Source organism: Cryptomeria japonica, chromosome 5 (assembly GCF_030272615.1).
Source record: "Cryptomeria japonica chromosome 5, Sugi_1.0, whole genome shotgun sequence".
Classification (NCBI taxonomy): Eukaryota; Viridiplantae; Streptophyta; class Pinopsida; order Cupressales; family Cupressaceae; genus Cryptomeria; species Cryptomeria japonica.
In genome coordinates, this window is record NC_081409.1 from 237,351,662 (window position 1) to 237,375,284 (window position 23,623).

At 35.8% G+C, this 23,623-nt stretch overlaps 1 pseudogene; it reads right to left on the minus strand.

Annotated features, from left to right (window-relative positions):
• Positions 1–7,661: 7,661 nt before the first annotated feature.
• Positions 7,662–9,136, minus strand: LOC131063343 (probable LRR receptor-like serine/threonine-protein kinase At1g12460; annotated as a pseudogene).
• Between the last annotated feature and the right edge of the window lie 14,487 nt (positions 9,137–23,623).

The following is a 23,623-nucleotide window of genomic DNA, read 5'->3' on the forward strand; positions in this document are numbered from 1 at the left end:
CAAAGAAGAATGCAGCAAAAGACAGAAGAGGAAATTTTTCAATCTCCAGCGCCGTCAACAAGGGAGACATTCCTCTTCTCCATCTGGCCAATGTTTTCCAGCCTCCTCTACTCCTCATCACTCATCGCCATCTCTGTCTAACCCCCACGCTTCGGTTTCTCCTCCTACCACCTTCTCTCTTCCTCCACCCCCTCCTTCCCTCTCGGTTGACCCAGCTCCCTCCCCTCGCAGTTCATGCTCGGTCCCAGCTCGGGACTCTTCCACCCCGAATCTGTCTCTAGCAGAGAGTGCAGAAGCCGCTACCCTCCATTTTCTTAACCGTAAGGCATCCATAGACCAGGCTAGGGGGAACCTCGATAGGTCTTCGACTCCTCCAGAGGATCCTGATCACCTCACCGTTGAGATTACAGCTGAAACGGTGGTCCACCACGTTCTTTCTCCCCAGGCGTCTATCAACTTGGCAGAAACGGGCGTCTCGCAGTCTTCGATTCTTCCCATCCACTCCTGTCCGCTGCAGCATTTTATCAAGTTCCATGAGTGCGCAGTAGATTTTACCGTGGAGATTGGAGATGCAGCCACACCTCTGGATCCGTCCGTCGCCATTGCTCAACCTGCAACTCACCAACGGCTCCTCAGCAACGGCTCTCCTCGGTCAACTCCTGGTACGCTGTCCTCTTCCTCGTTTATCCAATCTCGTGCCTTCTGCTTTAATTGCTCTGCCATTTCTTGTTGTTGTAGTTGCGTAGCTTGCAAACTTTTCCAACCTCGAGCCACTCCCTCTCTGTCGCATCACCTGGTTCAGGCACGTGAAGTTAGTCTTTCAAGCTCATGTGTCCAACCGCACCCGGCTCTTCCTGCGGAGGAGGTGGACACATCCTCCGTGGCTCATCTTCCTCCACGCAAACCCTGCCCGACCATTCCCCTTTTTGTGAACTCATCCCATTCCTTGCAGTCTTGTCCTAATGTCTTTTCGGCCCCCCCACCCCCCGCCTTGGGTCTCGGCACTCTTCCCAAGCCAGCTCCTATCCTTAACTCCATTAGCAATTGGGAATCCAAACTTGTTGTCAACCTCTCTCCCGCCCACATTGATCCTCTCGCTTTTAACTTCCTCAAGCGAGGTCTTAACTTTTCCTTGACTCCCCGCAACGTTCCGCACATCGACTTCCTCATCGAGATCGAAAATGCGGTGCGTACCCTTCCCCTTGATGTTGCTGAAGAGGTTAGACAAGATTGTGCTGTAGCGCTCCGTTATGCTAAACCTCCTAAATTCAACATCCCTAAAGCTGAGCTGTTGGCCTTTAATAATCTAATGCATAATAATGACCTTATCATCTCAAGAGCTGACAAAGGCAATGCCACGGTCATTATGAGCAAACTAGATTACTTGGCCAAAATGGAAATCCTCCTCTCGGATTCCAGTAGTTACAAAATTTTGTCTCGTAACCCGTGCCCGAAGATTTTGAAGGCAGTTAGATCTGCTATTTCCAACTCCTCATTGGATGATTCTACCAAGCTTCGTCTTCTTCCGTCTAAGGAAGTGACCCCTCGTATATATGGGGTCCCAAAAATTCATAAAGCCAACATTCCTTTGAGACCCATTGTCGATACCATTGGGTCTCCAACTTACAAGTTAGCTGCTTTTCTTGCCAAATTAATCTCCCCGCTTGTTGGTAACTCCAACTCCTTCATCAAAGATTCCAACCAATTTGTTCAGTTTATCAAGGACACCAAGTTGGACCCTCAAGACACGCTGGTGAGCTTCGATGTGGTGTCCCTCTTCACCAAGGTCCCTATTCTAGACTCCATAGAAATTGTCAAGCTTAAGGTCAATGAGGACATCGCCTCTTTGGTGGAACTTTGCTTAAGGTCAACCTTCTTCGCCTTCCAAGGCGTTATCTATGAACAGGTTGACGGAGTAGCCATGGGCTCCCCTCTCTCGCCGGTCATTGCCAACATATTCATGGAACATTTTGAAGAGGTGGCCTTACATTCTTTCCCCCTCAAACCAAAATGGTGGAAGCGATATATGGATGACACCAATGTATGTTGGCCCCACGGCTTGGACATGTTAGAGGAATTTCATACTCACCTCAACAACATTTTTTCGTCTATTACCTTCACCAAAGAACTTGAATCCAACAACCGTTTATCTTTTCTCGATGTCTTAATCTGTAAAAAGCCTGACGGATCCCTTGGTCGTCAGGTGTATCGCAAAACTACCCACACTGACTTATATCTTCATTCGTCTTCTCATCACCACCATAGCCAGAAAGTTGGGATCCTCAAAACATTGGCTTTAAGAGCCCATCGGATTTGTGATAAGGATAACTTAGACCAAGAGCTCTCCCATCTTCGTCAAGTCTTCCTTTGGAATGGCTACTCGAACAAGCAGATCACTAGGGCCTTCCTCCAAGCCAAATCTCATTTCCTTTCCATCTCGAATCCCGTGCCCTCTCCATCTCAGGCCCCGTTTGTCTCTCTCCCTTATGTTGAAGGCATTTCTCACAAAATCTCAAAAATCCTTGGGAAAAAAGGTCTCCGTTGTGCCTTCAAACCTGTTTCCACCATCAAGAGGCATGCCCCACCGCTTAAGGACACTAGGGATGCCTTTTCAGAGTCAGGTGTATACAAGATTGTATGCTCCTGTGGAACTCCTTACATTGGAGAAACAGGTCGTTCGTTCATGACTCGAATAAAAGAGCACAGTGCCGACATTAAGCATGAACGTGCCCTCAAATCAGCCTTAGCCGAGCATTCAACCACTACCAAACATCATATCTGTTTGGAGGACACTCAGGTATTGTGTAGGGAGAACAACTTTTTCAAGAGGAAAGTTAAAGAGGCCATTGCTATCATTCGGCACCCATCCAATCTTAATCGAGATGATGGGTTAAACCTTAGCATCTCGTGGCACCCTCTTCTTCTGGCCCTCCAGCGTCATCCCCGCCCCCCTCCTTGACTTCGCCCCATCTTTCTTCTCCTTTTGTGTGTCTCCCTCTCCCCCTTTGGTCTATTTTCCTTTTTGTTTATTTTTTAGTTTTTTTTTCTGCTTTCAGTCCTCATCGTGTGTTTATTTTTATATGCCCTTGTCTTTTGGAATTGTAAATTTCTCTTTTCTTATCTGTTTCTGGTTTTTTGTCTTTTGGTTTATGCCTTTGCGTATACTCTGTTTTGTATTTGTATTCATTTATTTATTCTTTTAATTTTTAATTTTTGTCCCTTATTCTTTTCTTCTTTTGTGTCTTTTGTGTTTTTTAGTGGTTTTGTTTGTGATGCTGGGCTTTCCTTTTTTCTTTTCTGTGGGTAGTTTATTCCTTGGAGTTTTTTAGGTCTCCCACCCTTCAGGTGGTCTTTTCCTTTTCTCTTTCCTCTCTCCTTGTTTCTCGTGCCTTCCCCCACCCCTCTCCTCTTTATATTCTGCCTCAAATCTGCATCTCAACATCTTTCATGTCTTGGGAATTCTCTTCATCCTGATGATGAATCACGGAGTGTGATTCGAAACGTTGATGAAAAAATATACACACAATCGAATCCAGAAAAAATACACTAGAAATACATGTATTGTTAAGTTTAATTTTTGGAGACAGGTAAGGGATTTAGTGTTGGGATCAATATGGATTATTGTCTAGTGAGCTTATGAGAGTGTGATTGAGAATTCTAACCTTTCAAGGATCATGAAACAACTTGATGGATCTCTATCGTAAATCAATATGAATTATTGTTAAATAATTTAGAATCTGCATCCTAAGAGTTTGAGACTAAAAACTTATGAATTCAGCTCGAAGCTACACCCTTTCAAGGGTCACAATGCTAGTTGATGTAGATCTTCTTGATTCAGGATTTGTTTCTTAAAACAAAGATCTTCTCAAGAATGTGTAATTATTTTATGTAGTTAAAAAATTTTGTTATGTAAGCCCTAAGGTGGGGGTCACTTGGCAAGATGAATTTTGAGCTTTTAGAGGTACTTTTATAGGAACGATGTAATAAGGGGTGAAATACTAGCATAAGGATATATTATTATATTATTTAGTTTATGCAATTTCTAAGTAGTTATTTCAACTAAATTGTGTTTCTCCTTTATAAATTTGTGTATTTCACAACATTAGATTAATGAAACATTTATCCTCATTTTATTCCCACAATCCCACCACAAGGTAGCATTCCTTTCAACATTCTGATACAATTTTTCACTCTTTTTGGCTTCTTGATTTCTACAAAGATGAAGCATTTCTTCATTTTATGGAATTATTATTCATCATCACTAATTTGTTGCATCGAATTTGAAGCTCTTTACCGTGTGATTTTTTTCACATCAACCTAAGACTTAATAGCTCTTAATCTATCATCTAGTTTGTGACATAGGCAACTCAATAAATTCTTTCGACCTCTCCATCTTACTCTAAGCAGTTTTATCTAATTGTTTTAAATGTAAAAATACTTTTAATAAATGCTTAGGTTAATGAAACACTCATGGTTTCACCTATATAATTTGGAAAACTTGATTTGATATCAACTAGAACATGAGAAATATATAATCAATCGACAAATAAACATGCAAAGCACACAATGAAAGATAAATTGTAAAGAAAAAATAAAGGAGTTGAATTAAGAAAATTCAGATATTTTATAGAAAAAATAAAACAATTGTTATAGAACAATAATATGTGAAACTTCATCATGCTATTTTATTCAACCCATGAAAAATATGCATAAAGACTATACATTTACATGGGAATTGATGTCCAAAACCTAAAATGCCTACACTAACCTAATAAAATTTGTCAACCTTGGGATCCAACACATTAAATGAGAAAATTATAGCATAATATATATCGCCAATGTCAAATAATATATGATTGATATGTAAGAGAGGAGTAGGTCATCTCCATAAATTTGTTCTTAGGTTGAAAACTTATCAACATGGGTGTTGTTTGTAGCTATAACAATTGACTAATTCTTAATAAATTGGAATCTAACATTGTATCACCTATTTGAACTATGGGCGGCTAGGTACCTGTAATGTTCCCCCTATGGGTATTGCCTAGGGAATAAGAGAACAATTGATTTGTAACTCTATTGCGAGAAACTTCTTTCTAAAATCTCTTAAAACGATGATAATTGATAAGAATGATAGGTTAGATTTCACAGTTATTATAACTTATAATACAATGATATAAAAAAAAACATCTTTGCAATCTCTGACTCAACAATTAGATATATGCAAGATGATCTTCATCCATGTATCTGAAACTAAATTTTGTAATCAATATACTGCTGTCTCTAAAATGTCAGTGTATTTTATGCTGCCCGTTATCTCCCAACCCCTGGTAGGTATAGTATGATGTAAGCTCTTTCCTTAATTGCTTATAGCGATGCTATAGATATGTTGTTCCGATTAGAGCCCTGAAGTATGCAGTGATCTTCTCAATATCGCTTATAGTAATGTTGTGACTGCTATGTCGGACTAGGCTATATCGATCTGCATCAAACGGAATTATTATGCATATTATAGAAACTCCAAAGGCGTTACCCCTGATACGTATTGCTTAATGATGAATTACCCAATGAGATATCCTCCCATGCTTTATTAAATGGATCCCATTGCCATCAGATATCTTGTAGTATGAATGGATTGCACCTTTTAATGAACGATGAGACACATTCTTTCCTCATTGTCTCTCTTCATAAAATACCAATTAGTTTATAATTGTCTTTCTAAATGACTAATCGATGTTAGCATTAATTTGAGTGATCGCTGCCTAACATCGGGAAAGATGGTTATCATTTCGTTGGATATTACCAACATTAGCAATAGTGGTATTCTGATCTTGGTTGCTTCTCAAGAGGCTCCAAACTTCTACTTGTGCCCACATCCTCAAGACATAACATTCACACAACAGCGGAAAGATTAAGTTACCGCAACGTCTAATACGTGACTCTTAATACCACGGTGCTTGTATAAGGAGATATATTACACTCTAGCGGAGGACATCAACACCGTCCAAATTAATATTTCGACTTTTCACCAAGTAATCGGCATCTTCCTCGTTATTCACACATCGATGACGGGACGTCACCTTCGTTCTTCCACAATTGTTCTCCGACGTCCAATGCTCCATACTTGTGTCTTGTCGCGGTTTGTCAGAGAGACCATATAATTGCTTCGTTAATATTCATATTGCAATGATTCATGACTACGATCCCTTATTTGCTTTAATCAACCAGTTCGAACTTCATGGTATCTACGATTCTCCTCAAAGCCTTCCTACTTCCCATGCAAATACTGAGATTGCTACTTGAAATGGAGTTGACTTCAATCTGGCCATTATTCTCTAATGTTGATATCTAAATTCCTTGATGGTACTGATAAGGATCCAATAGCTTAGTGATCGCTATATGTCTACGTAGTGTAATCAACCTTCCTCTCAGTCGGCTGATATATTTGTTTAGTAAATGGTAAGTTGAATCATTAAATCTCTTTAATCGCTATGATCACCACTCCAGCGTACAAGTTATCCCTTCTTAGTCACTCATATATCTTATGTCTTAAGTAGCACGTAGTTCTTTTCTACATTGGCTTGTTCTTCAATCGATCTCAGGAATGCAACGAATATATGTATTTTCTTGCTTGGTGATTGCCCATCGATATCATTCTTGGTGTATTATTGATAATGATTATTTGGGTCTTTTCATACAATATTGATCATTACTTGTTTATTGATGATTTGATCCAATTCTGTTTTTACGAAAATGCTCTTCACATATGGGTAATGTTTGACCTATGGTGGAAGTAATTTATCTTACTTGTGTTTATCAGTCGGTCATTACTTCGAATCTCATCTTTTGCAATTTTGTCTCTTTTAGAGACATCACAAAATTGGTTTGCGGATATCCAATATGGGGATATCACAGTACCTTCAAGAACTAGCAAGAGATTTAAAAATCTAATTGTTTTTATTTTACATAGGCGTTCTACTGGAATGACCAACTCTCTAATATTTGACATTTGTTGAAATCTCTACGCTATGCAATAAAAATGTCTTGCATGTCATGACATCCAAAAGCAATGAGATTTTATTCTAATGGAAGTTCATACAAGGAGGAAGCCATTTCAACTAATATAGAATATATAATTCATTATAGCTACCAACAAACAAAACATCATGGTGCACAAATTAAGCTCACAATCACAATACAAGGGTACACATAATTTAGACTTGTACGAACTACAAGCACATACATTTTGAGTTGACACTAAATTTTGCCAACCCAAAAGAGACCCAACATCTAAATGAATAATTGACTTCAAAAAAATTACCTCCAAGCTGTAAATTAAGAGATTTTATGATAGCTTTAACTTATAAATAAAATGAAAAAAATGTTTCAAAATTTTCTTGAATGTTTTCTTATCAAAACTAATAATTTTATCTTTCATATTGAAATATGTAAACTTAATTAAAAAGGTATAAAATTGTAATAGAAATATGCAAAAAAGGAAAGAAAAAATGATAAATTCTTTTATAGTCTAGAATATTGGGTGGTTTGTATATGGATCTATAGATAACTTAAAGCATACATTTTATTTTTTATCTCTATGAGATTTGAACTTATGACCTCTCTTATAAGAACACAAATTCCTACAAGACAGCTCAAAAATAAACCTAAAATATTTTAAACATTTTATATATAAGAAGCTGAATGTAAGTCCCAAAACAATGTCTTGCTTTTTGCAACTCTGAATTGGGTATGATTGACTCAAGAACCTGAACGATCTCTGCCATGCTGGGTCTTCTGGAAGGTATCTGGGCAGTGCATATAAGTCCCAGTTTCAAGACCTCCAAGATCTCGTTGTCAGGCAGTAAATTTGGGTCAATACATGCTGCTCCATCCCCCTGTTCAACAGAGAATCTCACATACTCACACAGAAGTACCACTTCAGATTCAAGTCTTTCAATCGGTCTACGACCTGTTATGAGCTCCATCAGAATCACCCCAAAACTGTATACATCACATTTATCTGTTAAAAAGCTTGAGCTCAAACTCTGGTATGCAAGTTCTGGTGCAACATAGCATACAGCAGCATGAAATGTCCTACTTGGAGATATATACTAGTCTAACATTGGCAGAAGCTTGGTAAGTCCATAATCTGATGAGTGAGGCTCAAAACCATCATCAATGAGAATATTTGTTGACTTGACATTGAAGTGTAATATGGGAGGCTTACAGTCATGGTGGAGGTATGCAAGGGCTTTAGCAGTTTCCAAGGCAATCCTAAAACGTTTGCACCAACTCAAGGGTGAGTGCCCGGGATGCCTTTCATGCAAATGATTGTAAATATTTTCATTGGAATGAAATCTGACAAAATGAGTTGCATAGTTGACTTGACATTGAAGTGTAATATGGGAGGCTTACAGTCATGGTGGAGGTATGCAAGGACTTTAGCACTTCCCAAGGCAATCCTAAAACGTTTGCCCCAACTCAAGGGTGAGTGCCCGGGATGCCTTTCATGCAAATGATTGTAAAGATTTTCATTGGGAATGAAATCTGACAAAATGAGTTGCATAGTTGATGAGGAATAATATCCCTGCAGAGCAACAAGATTAGGATGTCTAAGGTTGCCGAGACGGCCAATCTCTTGTTCAAATTCTTCTAGGTTTTTGACTCTGCCTGATATTTCCAGCTTCTTTACTGCAATAGCTAATCCTTCATTTAAAGATACTTTATGTACAGTCTCATTGGCACCGCCCCCTATCAAACATTCCTTGTCAAGCAAAGTCATGATCCCTACCTCCCAGTCTTCAAACTTCGATGGCAGGGTTTTGGTCAACAGAACAAGCTTGCCTGTAATCAGATGCGAGTCTGGAGAAGGTTGTGTGCTCTCATAAACAAGCAATTCTTTGTTTTTCCTTCTACGTGCTCTCATATTCATTAAAGTAATGAGGCATACAGCTACAGCTATAACTGCAGCTGCTACAATGGCAATTATTGCAGAATGACTTAGTACCCTAGTTCTTTTAACCCCAAGAGAACTTGTTGCCAGAAATGCAACTGATACACGTCCTCCACAAATTATGCCCGAGGGAAGCCCACATAATTCTGCATTCCCCACAACTAATGCCTTACCAAATCTACCCATTACAGAATTGTTATAGGAAAACGCTCTCAAGCATGTGAAATGAAACCCTAAGACAACCTAACTGCCTAATATTGCCCAAATAAGGAGGTATAATTTAAGCTCGAGCGACCCATTCCATTGGGCGAATTTAATGAATGCTCTGTGCTTAAACTCAAATAACGACAGAGAAATATGCAACACATCATTGGATATTTGACCTTCTTGTTCATGAAGCTACCAGTAAAAAGCTTAAAAAGGAACAGAAAAATAATCTGTTCAACTGCAACCATGCAGGAAGTGCCCATGCAGTCGTAACTCTGTTTTCCCGCTAAAAAGAATTTAATGTTGAAAAAAAAGTTAAGAGAGATTTAGCACTTACAGCTGGAAAAGAAATCTTGTGCAGGAATAGGAACGGCAAGAAACTCAATGTTTGAACCACCTATATTATTTAGGTTAATCCTGAGCTATGTTACCAGAAACCAGGAACAGAAAATAAAACCCAAACGAACAGAATTTGAAATGGTTGCCCATGGCAAACTCGTTTCAAAATATGTATCACAATTTTCAGCTACAATTATATGTACTAATTTTATTTATTTAATTATTTATTTTATAATCTATGAATAAATCAAAATAGAAATACAGTATCACAAAGGAAAAAGCTTACATAGAAACAGTCTACATTTCTAAAAGGAAACAACCCTCTATTACATAAACATTAAAAAGTTTCATGAATCAATAAAAATTGAAAAATCTATATAGAAGCAGTTTATTGTTTAAAAAGACATTGAAAAAGGTATTACACTGCATCCACAGTTTTAAAAGTGGGGTCGTCCTCCAATTTAATGGTCTTGAACAGTTATTTCACCTTCAACTAGTATTTTATATTTTTTATTAGACTACATATAATTTGATTTGTTATTTTTATTTTTATTTTTATTTTCAGTATATCAATTTAAAAACTTATAATGGGATTTCAACTTAAGCGCTGTTTCATTTCATCATTTCAGCCTGCATAGTAAAACCTGACGTTATTGTTCCAGCACAATCTTTTATTGATTTACCTGCCCTATTTCTGTTTAGCATTTCTTACCCCATGTTCCTATGCAGCTGATTATGAGCATTTTCTGCTTAAATTTACAAAATGATTTAAGAAGATTGCATAAAAATAAGCAGCCATTTGACTATCCATGGGGCCCTCCACAAATTGTTCCTTAAAAAGTTGAGCAGCTGCTGCTAGCCAAAATAAGCTAAGCAACAGTATGGGGACATGCCCTTAGGACCAAAAATCTGCTCAGGACTTTTGTAGCTTGATTTATTCATTTCACCTCTTTTCAATCAATTTTCACCTCATGTTGTTTATTTAAAGTTCAAGTTTTATAAAAATATGTGTCATATGATTGATCCAAAGCAAATAAATTCATTATTAATACTAAACTATTATTTTTTCAAGTATTATGAGGTTTCTTATTATTTTACCTTGATGAGTATTATTATTGATTTCAATGATTAGCATTAAATGCTAACAATATTGTTTTGATGCAAAACCTATTATGGTATTATACCATCTAAATTTGTATGTACATTGATGTATGATTTGGTAAGATGTGTGAGAGTCATTTCTTCATGGTTAACCATAAAGAGCAACTCAGTTGCACCTCATTCACAGTAACATTTTTTTTTGGGACCCATGGCGAATACCTCCATCCAAGGATCATGGTATACACTTACTTTTAATTTATGATTATGAACTCGGATCTCTTTTCTTCATAGTTAGAATCAAGTTCTTGAAATATTTTACTAAATTTCTCATATCTATTAAATGGCAATCTAGATTTAAACTCATAATTCTTAGAATTAATTATGATAAGGCATATGTCAATAATGTTTTGAATGGCTCTTTAAAATCATTTGGTGTTAATTACAAGCTATCCATTCTGTATATACCTCAACAAAATGGTGTGGTGGAAAGAAAGTATAGTGTTGGTTTGGTTTATTGAATCATCTCTAAACCTCATATATCTTATTTTAAGTGACAAAGAGAATTCTAAAATTTGTTAAAGGCACTATTAATTTTTGTCTAGTTTTCTCTTTGCCACTTAAAATAAGATCTTATCGTCCGTTTTACGACCATACAACCTTGATCTAGTCCTCTTATTTTGCATTGCAAAAAAAATTCAGATCTTCAAAATTTCGTGCTTTGAACCTAAAAACAAAAACATGGAAATGTACCATATATAAGACAAAAACATATTTGCGCGCACCTTTCAAGTTATTTTAAATTCTAGAAGTTATCTATATTCATATATATGGGTAAGTGCACCAAGATAGTGAACAAAAAGGGGGGTATAAGTGGCCACGTTTTTATTCTGAAAATAGGTAAACTTGAACTTCAAAGAGATATTTGAAGGCCATGCACTAAAAACTAGGAGTTGAGAGAAGAATAAGAATTGTAGTCTTTGAATCTAGTTTCTAAACTACTATTTTTAAAAAAAATTGGATAAAATTAAGAGGGTCAAACCTCTCACGCATGAAAAACTATTCCTGAGTTTTTCAAAAAAAAATAACATAGCTATTTTCTTGCACTGCACAAAATATATAGTTAGATTTACTAGTTTGCAAAACCCTTTGGTAGGATGATAGGTAAGAGTGAGATATAGAAGTTGTGCATTTTTGTGTTATTTTCCGTTGTGTATTTTTGTGTGATCTAGTGTAGAGCAATAATATGTAATTTTTTTTGGAATTTGGTCAAGTGTATCAAAAGTTATTAAAAAAATAGTAGACATATGTCTGTGAGGACTGTCAAGGCACTGGTAAAGAAAATTAAAGTTTACTATGCTAATGTTGTCCAAAAATAGAAAAATTTATATGGTCAGAAAACTGAGAAGACGTGTGAGATTATGGTGGTAATTTTAGAGATACCCACTTGATAATTTGTAAACCTAATGATGAAAAAGTCGAGAAATCATGTTGGAAGATGAAAAACTGTGTAAAGGGACAAAAATGGGCTTGTAAACCTTAGGGTCATTGCCCAACCCTCTTACCAAACCAAAACCCACACGAGTTTTGAAAAACAAAAAGTACTATTCACAGTAACTAAAACCGTTATTTTGTGTTTCACAAAATCCGTATGGGTTATGAAGACATAATAATGTATGCTTGTAAACTTAACATTTACTACACATATGTACAAACATACATATATAAGATGTGTTTATGTATATATATATGCATATCTATAGTTATATATACATATATTTATATAGATATATGTATATATATTTGTATACATGCATGTCTCTCTTCTTTTCCTCTCTCACGCCTTCCTTCTCCCATAACCATATTTGTCTATTATGAGCCCTAACTATCTTCCTTGAGTTCTATCTCATCTCTCTCCCCCTCACATTTCTCTCTCTGCCAAGTCTCTCACCCTTTTCTCCTTCTCATTCTCTCTCTACCTCATGTCTCTCACCCTCTCCACCTTTTCTTTCTTTCTCTCCCTATCCCATTCTCTCTCTCTCTCTCTCTCTCTCTCTCTCTCTCTCTCTCTCTCTCTCTCTCTCTCTCTCTCTCTCTCTCTCTCTCTCGTTAGCCTATCCTATTCTCACCCTCTCCCCCTTCTCGTTATCTTATCCTATTCTCTCTCTCCCCCTCCCCCTCCCCCTCTCTTGACCCCATTCTCTCTCTCTCTCCCTCTCTCTCTCCCTCCTTTTCCCAATCTCTCTCTCTCTCTCTCTCTCTCTCTCTCTCTCTCTCTCCTATTCTCCCCATCTCCACCCTCCCTCTCCCTCTCTCCCCATCTCCTCTCTCTCTCTCCCTCCCCCTCTCCTTATCCTACTCTCTCTCTCTCTCTCCAATATCCATCTCTCTCCCTCTCCCCTCTCCTTTTCCCAATCTCCCTCCCCCCTCTCCTTATCCTATTATCTCTCTCTCTCTCTCTCTCTCTCTCTCTCTCTCTCTCTCTCTCTCTCTCTCTCTCTCTCTCTCTCTCTCTCCCTCTCTCTCCTTTTCCCAATCTCCCTCTCTCTCCCTCTCCATCCACCTCTCTCTCTCTCTCTCTCTCTCTCTCTCTCTCTCTCTCCAATATCCATCTCTCTCCCTCTCCCCCACTCCTTTTCCTAATATCCCCCCCTCTCTCTCTCTCCTTCTCCCAATCTCCCTCTCTCTCCCTCTCCCCCTCTCATTTTCCTAATCTCCCTCTCTCTCTCTCTCTCCATCCACCTCTCTCTCTCTCTCTCTCTCTCTCTCTCTCTCTCTCTCTCTCTCTCTCTCTCTCTTCCTATCCCCTTCTCTCTCCCTCTCCCCCTCTCCTTATCCTATTCTCTCTCTCTCTCTCTCTCTCTCTCTCTCTCTCTTCCTATCCCCTATTCTCTCTCTTAACCCCTCTCCCCCTACTCTCTCTCTGTCATTTTCCCAATCTCCCTATCTCTCCCTCTCCTTTTCCCAATCTCTCTCTCTCTACCTCCCCCCAGCTCTTTCCCTCTCTCTCCCTCTCCCTCCATCCCCCTCCTTATCTCTCTCTCTCTCTCTCTCTCTCTCTCTCTCTCTCTCTCTCTCTCTCTCTCTCTCCCTCTCTCCCTTCTCATTCTTTCCCTATCTCTCTCCCTCTCTTCCTATCCCCTTCTCTCTATGTCTCTAACTCTATCTCCCTTCCCCTCTCCCCGCTCTCCCTCCCCCTCTTGTTATCTTATCCTATTCTCTCTCTCCCTCTCCCCCTCTCTTGACCCTATTCTCTCTCTCTCTCTCTCTCTCTCTCTCTCTCTCTCTCTCTCTCTCTCTCCCAATCTCCCTCTCTCCCTCTCCTTTTCCCAATATCCCTCCCTCCCCCTCTCCTTATCCTTCTCTCTCTCTCTCTCTCTCTCTCTCTCTCTCTCTCTTCCTTTCCCTCTCTTAATCCTATTCTCACCCTCTCTCCCTTATCTTTCTTTCTCCCTCTATCTCTCTCCCCACTTCCTCTTTGGTTCCTAGTTCTATATAACCCGTACAGGTTATGCAGAACTAAGGTGAAAACTTCTAGTTTTGCATAACGCGCGGGTTTCTAAAAAGTATAATGTTCCTCAAAAACCATACGGGTTTTGAATAATTTTTTATTTTTTATTATAAAATATAATGTTCCTCAAAACCAATACAGGTTTTGAGGAACATTTGATTTTTAATTATAAAATATAATGTTCCTCAAAACCCGTACGAGTTTTGAGGAACTTTTTATTTTTAAAATTTTTTTTGGCTAGGCTTGGTGTTACCAGGCCTAGCACATTTTTGAATTTCCAGAGCAGGCACAGGTTATGAAAAATTTCTTCTTTTTTTTGCATGTGGCCACTTTTCTATTCACCATCTTGGTGCACTTACCCATATACTTATCAAAACAATGTTTGAGTTAAATCTATAAATCTAGACTTCATTTGTAAACTATGAAAGTTAAAAAAGTTATATAGTTATTTTCCTTGTTCTTAACAAAAAAAATATAATTAATGAAATGTAAATTTAATTTTGCATTCTTAAACTTTATACATTGAATAAATGAAACATGTGTACATTTTCATCCATTTAGATCATTTGACTTGAATTCCACTTTTAAAAATTTAGAAAATAAAAAAATAACGTTCAAGAAATAAGACCTAGTTTCTACCAAACATAAGATAAAGAGTAAGAAATTAAGTCTGGTTGGATTCTACAGTTGACTATGCAATGCACATACGAACGTGATTTAATAACATTAATAGCTTGAAATCTAGAGTAGTTAATATATAGAGAATTTGAGTCATGTATTAGTTTCAAAAAAATTATAACTAAGTAATAAATAGTGTTGAATATACTCAATTTCATTAATGTTTAATATATATTTTACAAATTCACTATTTAGTTCTTTTAAGTATGTAAATAAGAAAGAATCTACGTATATATATGAACAAAATGGATAAATGCATACATATATAAATATAAACATATGGAATCCATGTACACATAAATAAAAGATTCAAGATAAGATACACATGATTGAATCAACAATTAACGTTTAATATAATGAAATTGAAAAAATAAAGTGTAATATAATATACTTGAAAATAAATGATTGAATCCACAATTAATGATTAATAAAATAAATTTTAATTAAATCTAAAAAATATAAATAGTTTCCAAAAAACCTTCAAATATTTGTATATATATGAACATAACTGAAAAAATAATTTAAAATAACATAATTGAAAATTCAATGATGAGGTCATAGCCCAGCCGACAGGTCTTTCTATGTAGGGGAGGAAATGGAAAAAGAAGAGCCGTATTGTGGATACCACTAGCCTAAACCAGTTCTTTCGCAAGGGCGAAAACCCTATTAAGAGGGGCAGGCGAATTCAACCGGAAGGAGCTCCCTTCCCCGTGGGATGAGGTCTGTTACATTGTGATGAAGTATTTCACGCTGGAGGGAAGGTATGGTATCTTCTATTACTACCATCTCCCTTTCCTTAACCATTTGAGAAATAAGGACTATATTTCCATTCCATTTTATTTGCTGCATTCTCTAGATGCTAATGCTAAGGACATTGCTAAAGCTAAGAAAAAGGGGAAAGATTTTCATATCCTCCACCAGGGGCTCAGTCTTCACCTATAAAACTTCTACCTCACTCTTTGCCCACCCTATTCTATCTTCATCCTGAATGTGACTAATACCAGTCCTTCGACCCACCCTACTACTAAAAATGATGCTAGCTCCCCTCAGCTCCCAAAAATTGGCTCTTGTAGCAGGAAAACTAAAAAACACTCCCCTGTAGAGGTCAGAACTCCAAAGAAAGTCAAAATCCAGGAGATTGATACTGACATGGATATCACCGACAAGGCCAATACCCCTCACTGCTCTAGGAGGCTTGCCTCTAAACCCTCAAAAAAATCTCTGAGAGACCCCTCCTCTTCATATGACACTGGAAATTCCATCCCAATTGATAATGTGGCTTTGCTCCACCATAACCCAACCCCTCACTCTGTCAGTCCACCCAGGCTTCTGAAAGCCCCACTTCTTCAAAGAGTCCGGAGCTTGCAAATTCATCCTCCTTGACTTTTAGACTAGAAAAAATGATGGTTGTGGAGGAGGCGAGTAGCATAAAAGAGGAGGAGGATAACAACCTGGCGGAGCTAGATAAAAAAATGGTGGCCCTTTCTGATAATGTACATGATAGCACTAGTAGACTGGAGGTGGTGGAATCCAGAATGCATGATATTTCTAAATTTGTGTTGAATGTGATGCGCTACTCGGCTACGACTCTGTGCCTCATGTAGGAAAGTGCATCCAAGGGTAAAGGCAAGGATGATGAGGACTACAAGTTTAAATTCCTCACCAAGGAATGGGCAAGAAAGCTCCTCCCCAAGAGGAGCCATGGGAAAAAGAAGTAATTCTCTGAATGCGACGGAAAGCTAGTTTTTTGTTTACGTTTAGTAGCCTGCGAGCGGATGGCTTTAGCCTATGTTTTTGTCTGAATTTCTATGTTTATTTCCCTGTGTGGCATGTCTAAAACTCTTCTTATTACTGCTTTATTCCTACTAAAATCTCATAGAATGATAATTGTTTTTGATAGAGGTAAAAGGTTGTAACTCTATTGATTATTTGCAGACAATGGTTCTGCCATTGTTCTCCTTATTGTTCTTATGGGTCAGCCCCCTTGTTTCTTGGCTGCTTCTAATATCAAAAACATAATTGAAAATAAATGATTGAAGTGTAATTAATGAATAATAAAATAAAGTTTAAAAAATCTAAAAAATATTTATTTTCCCCAAAAACATCCAATATTGTAAACTAAGCATGATTGTAAAAAAAAATTTAAAATAACATACTTGGAAAGGGTAGACGCTTTTGAAAAAAAAAATCAAAATCTTTGCCCCTTTATAAAATTAGAAATAATCACCCCTTTATAATCTTCCTCGATAAAAAATGCCACTTTATTTCAGAAAAAAAAATGATTTTATTGAAAAATCACTTTTATTATTTTTGCACTTGATTGAAATTGATTTTTTTATTGGAATTTTATTTTATTTTATATGGGGTTAAAGCAACCGGTCACTTGTACAACCACTCGCATCGGCCTCCATAGTTCTGGTCGAAACACTTCCAACCAAAACATTTCTAGCTAGAACGCTTCCGATCGAAACTATCTATGTGGAATGCCAAGTGGCATCCACATCAACAAAAATGCTGATTTTCTGAAACTTGTGACTTCTGCAAAAAAAATTCAATAGGTAAATTAAATTTATTAAAAAAACTAAAAATACCCTTTTGTAGAGATCAAAGTCATGATTCTACTCATATAATTTTTATAATCAAATATTTAATATATAAAAAATTAAAAATACCGCAAGTAGGTATTCTTTTGTTTGGTAAGAGACTAGTTTGAAAAACAAAAAATGATATGGAATAACTTAAAAAAAAATTGAAAAAAATATGGATCACTAGAGGAGAGTGACTTCTCCAAAAGGGTTTTTTTTTTTCTTGATTATCATAAATTGAATAGACAAATTATGGTGGGAGGCAAAAACTGTCAAATTCTGGTATATTCGACTTCCAAATGCTATAACAAAGAAAATATACATCAAAATTTAATATTTTTTTTGATACACTGTATATATGTCATCTATAATAGGTATCAAAATCGAAAAAAATAAGTTGATTTACATTTTCTTTTGTGGTGGGAACTAAACCCCATGTTTTTCAACAATAAAAAAATGGACTTTAAAGCTAAAAAAACATATAAATTATTGACAAAAAAAAAAAAAATAGTAGACTTAAACTTGACCAAATTTTACACATTTCATCAATTTACATCATCTTCAAATTCAAAATACAAATGCCACTTTTATGGCGACGAAATTGAATAATTATTGTTGTGTTAACCTTTTCCTTTGTAAAAGTGTGACACAGGTTTGTACTTTTACTTGAATAATATCTACTTCTCAATAGTTGTTTTCATAGAGAATAGATCTTAAGATTCTTGGTTGATTACATACTCATCTATCCTTGTGGTGTTGCTCATTATAAGGCTTACTGCTTCTAGAAAATGAATGAATCTTCTTTTCTCAACTTATATCTTGGTATTCTTCAAAACCCATGCAATTCTCCTATTCCATTTAACTTGAAGCTTTGTAACATTATCCTATTCCATTATCCCTCTCTCCTTTTTCCTTTCCTTCTGATAAGTTGGAGCTCTCTTGCCCACTCTGACCTCATAGACAGATCCCTCTAGGGGACAACAACTAAAATCTATATGCACATATTTAGGGCAACCCATACAATGAAAGCCAATATTGTCATAATCTAGGATTAGTTTCCACTTAGGTCATTTCATTTCATGTTGTTTCTTCTTGAGATTCTTTTTTTTTATATTATTTTCCAAGTACCCATTAGTACAAATGGTAACACTATAAATTGGAGTTTGGACAACAAAAAATATTCCTAAATGACTAGCCCAAGAAGGCTATTGGAAAAGTTGTTAACTTTTTTTGGGCCTCAAAATCTCAATGCCATTGTTTAGGTACAAACAAATTTAATCCAAAAACTAAAGGGCTCTCTTGACTCTTCTCGTATGGATGGCATGACTTCTTCTGAGAGATAAATAATAAGGAAGCCTCTAGAAAAGGAACAATAGTTTATCTAACCTAAACCTAAGTTAACCCAAGAATTTGAAAATCTATCTTTGAAGATATTTTTTGGAGTGTAAAAATTCTTAAACAAAAGACAATAGCCTTTTTGGCAAGGGTTTCAAATTTCAAGGAAACAATTTTTGTTCTAATAAATAGAGATGATAGCAAAGTAGTTGAAGGCCTCTAGAAGGAAGGCCCTACAATAACAATGTGAGCTCCTCTAGGAGAGGAAGGAGCACTAAACATAGAGTGGAAGATTTCTATACATAGAGTCATTCCCCGTTATATATGCTGGTTATCCTTACAAAGGAATTATTATCCTCCCACATCTAAAGAGTATTAACAAATACATCAAAATGGATTGACAATTTTAAAGTCTATAAGAAACTGAACTACCAACAAGTGCCTAGCATGCACACTTATTTTAACTATGAGCTTCATGATTATATATTATTTAACAGTTAGATATAAAGTAGCATCCATTTTGCATCAAGAATTAATTGTGAAATTGAGTAGTTTCATGTCAATGGAAAGTTGTTATGCACTTAATCCACATTAAATTCTCAATCAAATTCATCTTGTCACAAGTTCCTAATGTGCACATCTATTTTAACCATGAGCTACTTGGTTATATATTATTAAGAAACTAGATATATGGTATCATCCATTTGGCTCCATGAACAAACTCTAAAATTTATATCAATGGCAAGTTGTTACACACTTAATGGGTGTTGATATGGTTTGTCTTAATACATTTTAGACCTTTAGAACTCTAAGATTGGCCTAAAAAAATTGAGAGAAAAAGATATATACATTGGCATTAGAAAAAGATAAAAATATAATATGATTAGCATTCTAAGATGCACACCAAAAATTCTAGCATCCATTATACAAATAAGTTATTGATAAGTAGGCACTTGTAAAAATATATATTAAATGCTATAAATAATCTAAGATTCATACCATAAATCATACCATATCTTGGTCCAAGTCATCCATAAACATAATGCTTTATTGGACTCAAAGGAGTTCCATGGTGGACCACAACTAGTGCAAAGTAAGATAATTGGTCCTTTTTCTCATGCAACAAGAAAAGGTGAGACCATTAACAAGATAAAATTTACATGAAATTCCTTTTATTTTATATCAACTCTTTGATAGGAGAAGTCTATTGACATAGAAATTTTCACATTAGCTTGCCAGACAACACATTAGGCACATGCAAGAAAATTCACCCAACAAATTAATCTACCTCAAGCTTCTCTTCCTTATAGCTTCTTCCTACTTAACAAGTTATTATACCAAGTTAGTGTCCTACCACAACACGGAAGGTGGAGAATTTACTGTCTTGAATTAAAATAATAATACTTGTGAATGAGAAAGCAATGCCCTACTAAATAGTAGAGAAATAGGAACCAATATGAGGTAGCTAACTAAAAACTAGATATTGGTTTGAAAAAACAAATCTATTATACTTAATTTATGGTTGCAATCTATCAAATGAAAGGAGGAAAAATCAAGGAACCTCATCTTCTTAACATTAGATGACTAAAGGCCCTTGACCTTTTTTGCAAGTCAGAAACATAATAATGTTTCATTTCTGGCCCCTCTTCATCAAGCCATTCAATTTTCAAAGAAAAATTGAGGACCCTCATCCTTTTATTATCAAATAAGTAAAATAATATTTGTGGTTTTAAAAAGTTATGACAATCTAACTGTTCTTTTGCCTCTAAAATAAAGATGTAGAAATTTCTTTAATATATAAATCAAATACAATAATAAACTATATGTTTCTATTCTATTTCTCTTGGGCCTAACATGGGTATCAGAGCCATGGGTAGCTAGATATCTTTTTTTATTTGTTGATATCATGTTGAGGCCTCAACAATTTGTTAATGGTTGAAGATTGAAGATTGTAGATCCTTTGGGAGAAGATACCAATGCAAACTTTGGTAGGCCAAATAGTGGTCTTAATGATAAATATAATTGAATCTCCTTTTTGGAGCTCTTTCAAACTAGAAACACCCATATTCCAAACTCTGTAAGAGAACTGAAAATCCTAGAAGTCAAATCTTGTGTGACATGAAGGTATTTGTAATTAATGAAGATATCAAATAATTTTGGAGATGGCCTAGAGAAAGGTTCCTTATTTTGTTGGTGAATTGAGGAAGAAAATACCATATATACAAAACAACGTTAGGGTAGAAACCTTAAAGCAAGACAAATTGGTTGTGAGGAAGGGAAGAGTGAATTGGAGTTGAGCAGAGCATGCATATAAATCAGGATCTGGATGCCAAGATATTTGATGAACCTTTCTAGAAACAACTTGTGTAAGGAGGAGCACATTCATACACATACAATGAGCGGAAGCAACAAGAGAGAAGATTGTTTTGCTTCATTTTTAAAGTGCTGCATATGTTTTTTGTTGTTGTAGCATCTACTGATTTAAGTTGTTTCCCTCCGCTCTATAAGGGTGTAGAGTTGATTACAACAATTGTACAAGTACCATTTTTTGAGTTTTTTTAATCATAAAAAGGAAAGCATTAATATGTATCGATTGCAAGTTGGAAGTTTTTATTTGCAAAGTAAAAAATGGGAACAAGTTTAGTGATGCATGAAATATAATATTTGCTTCATGGGTGGTTTAGTTTTAGAAAGTTGTTAAAGACCAATGATTGTTTCATTTGAGATTTATTCTACAAAGCCTTATTTAATCATGTTCACATTATTCATTGATGGCATATTTGTAGCTACAAATTAATGTAAGCACAACAAATGAATTGAAATTCATGTTTGAATGTTGAAGAGAAGATAAAACTTTGTTTGTGCGATTTTTCAACCAATACATATTATTGAGGAAAGAACTTAATAGGTTACAAGTTCAAATAGGAAACACACAACAAAAAGATGTTAAGTAAAATGTCCCTTCTTCTAGAATTTCAACAAAGCAAGTAAAACCAAAGTGTCTTTGAAAAAATATTGTGTCTAAACTTGTGACCAAAACATATCACCCACCAAGGTAGCAAAAATAGAAAATAGTACTTAAATTTTGGTCATGTTTCTCAAATTGCAACATGGACTTAACAAGTCCGAATTCAAGATCTGTCAAAGTAACAAGCTCATTATCAAAAGTTGAGACCTATGATGAAAACATGTTCATTATCAAATTTTTGACTTGTCAAAGCAACAAACATAGTACATCAAAGTTTGAACCCTATCAAGGTGACATTCTTAGGTCAAACAAATTTAAGACCTATCACAATAAAAGGCTTTTTAAAGAAGCTTCAGATTGGCTTCAGATTTGTTCATGCAATTTGGCAACGAATACATATTATTGAGAAAAGAACTTAATAGGTTACAAGATCAACTAGGAAACACACAACAAAAAGATGTTAAGTAAAATGTCCCTTCTTCTAGAATTTCAACAAAGCAAGTAAAACCAAAGTGTCTTTGAAAAAATACTGTCTAAACTTGTGACCAAAAAATATCACCCACCAAAGTAGCAAAAATAGAAAATAGTACTTAAATTTCGGTCATGTTTCTCATTTACTTGCAACATTTGCAACATGGACTTAACAAGTCCAAATTCAAGATTTGTCAAAGTAACAAGCTCATTATCAAAAGTTGAGACCTGTCATGAAAACATGTTCATTATCAAATTTTTGACTTGTCAAAGCAACAAAACATAGTACATCAAAGTGTGAACCCTATCAAGGTGACATTCTTAGGTCAAACAAATTTAAGACCTATCACAATAAAAGGCTTTTTAAAGAAGCTTCAGATTGGCTAGCAAATGTTCCCACCAAGATGGTTGAACAAAAGAAGTTTGAGAAGTTCAAAATATGATTTGGTTTCATGATAACCCCTTCAAATTAAAGAGAGAAGTTAATGTGTTAATCTTCATAGTTAACACATCTGTAATGCTTTTTTCAATTTAAATAATTATGATAGTTCAATGTTCTTCTGCCTATTAAATAATGATCTAAACATTTCTTCAATATACAATTTAAATGAAATAATAAAACATATTATTCTATTCTGCCCCGCCCAACCCTACACCTAAACGTATTTAATTTTGCTAAAAAAAATTAATCTAATGGTTAGTTTTTGCTCACCCCTTGTTTTGCTAACATCGATGACCTTTAAAAAAAATCAACTAGTTCACCAAATTATCACTTGCCCTTCATATGGCATTCAATGTTAACTGATGGTGCTTTTGAATCACTTAGGGTCCAAGTTTTGATCTTTTACACTATTTTGTAATTCCTTGCATCAATTTAATTGCTGAATATGGTCTTGAACAAAAAAGTTCAAATAATATTATAATACCGATCCTTGGCATTTAAATTATATGTTGTTCCTTCCTTAAAACTTAACCTATTTTGTTGGTTCAATGCTTCAAAAGAAAAAAGAAAGAATACCTTATGCATATGTTTGTTTACAAATGGAGCTGAAATTGTTTAATAAAGAAATATGATACAGTTGAGATCTGGTAACTACTTTCAGAACCGGAACCAATTTCCCTAACCATCTTCAGCCCTCATCAAAAGCATGCTAAAATGACAATATTTCATTCGCCAACATGTTCAAAGTTCAATGCATATGTACATCTGAACTTGTGAACAGTTGACGGATGTTTCCTTCTCTAATCAAAATTTGGTGTTTACCATATTCCATATGAACCATAGTTCCTATAGAGCATGTATCACGTTTGACAAGCAATCTATAATCAAATATGTTCAATGATTTATGCAGCAATCTATAATCAAATATTAGTGAGAATACTGCACACCCTCTGAAATACTTTCCAGACATAGCCACCTGAAACTTCAGAAATATTTTTTAACCCATGAACCCTATTGTCTTTCAGGGGAATATCAAATA